The sequence below is a fragment of the Solanum tuberosum genome, unplaced genomic scaffold, assembly GCF_000226075.1.
Source record: "Solanum tuberosum cultivar DM 1-3 516 R44 unplaced genomic scaffold, SolTub_3.0 scf00115, whole genome shotgun sequence".
Classification (NCBI taxonomy): Eukaryota; Viridiplantae; Streptophyta; class Magnoliopsida; order Solanales; family Solanaceae; genus Solanum; species Solanum tuberosum.
In genome coordinates, this window is record NW_006239044.1 from 859,077 (window position 1) to 860,378 (window position 1,302).

Below are 1,302 nucleotides of genomic sequence, written 5' to 3' on the forward strand. Positions count from 1 at the left end.
ATTTGAAATATACAATTCAGATGAACGAGTCAAGGCAGCAATGGGAATTACACAAGATATAAAGAGGATGGAATTCTTCTTAAGCATCAGTGAACTTAAGCGTCACAGTATGATATGGATGATTATTAATGATAAGCTTTAAATCACTGAATGGTTTTTGTGTATCTATTTTGTAAGGTCTAACCATAATGAGATTTTTTGTTACCTAGTAGAATGTCCACAAATGTACATATATGTGAATGTTGTGGGCTTAAAGTAGGTTGTTTTTGTATAACAAATGCATGATTAGGTTCAACATTAGTGTTTTTGTAAGTAGCCAACTCAGATGCTCTTCAGATTGCTCAAAACGCTGACCCAAACGGTAAGTTCATCTTCTCCAAGGTGTTTTTAATTCCTTCTTCTCCGAGACTGTATTGAAATTTTCTTTTCTCGCAGACTATTCAGCAGTTGGAGTAATCACAAAGATCCAGTCAGAAATACAAAGTACTCAGATGCTATTTTGTCAAGTGATTATATGTTGTTGGGGTTGGTATTCAACTTTTGAAGCTTGGTGTTTGTCATGGAAGGATAATGTTACAAAAATAGGAGACTTCTTTTGAAAAAAAATGTAATTGTATGTCTTTGTTGTATGTGCCAGCTTTTGTAATTGAACAATGAATTATGTAAGTTTCATTCACTTTAAATGAAGATGTGTCTAATATTTTAACAATGAATTATGTGTGAGTGAATTCTTTCCTCATGAATGCTTTCTCATTTAGCTTAATTTGTATAGTCACGTAGTTGAGGTGGTCTAAAATAAAGAATATCACATCATTATTGCAGTACTACCAGGTTGGAAGTGGCAGACGAACTATAGTAATTGTGACAAAGACAAGGATTTTGATCCTTTGGATTGATAGTTGGTGAAAGTAACAGATTAACATTTTAAAGAGCAACTAATGCACTTTCACGTAAATAATGGAAATAAAGTGATTCTGATAAAGGTTACATCTATCTATCTACAATAGCTATCTGTTCCTCATAATGTATCTGATTGTATTAAATTAGAAGTGATGAAGGGTCACAGTTATATATCTACCATACACAATAGAAATGGTCAGCATTGGAGGCAATAAATCCATCCGTCCTTTGGTTAGTAATGGAAGATTAATGCAAGTCTAAGGAGTGAATGACAATTGAATGGTAATCCTGTTATGAATTCTAAAGTTAGACTTTGAGCAACTAATCAAATAAATAGGCTTGTCAGATTTTGGAACTGTTGGAAAACCATTTGGACTAAATTTCCAAGTTAAAACGCCTAAT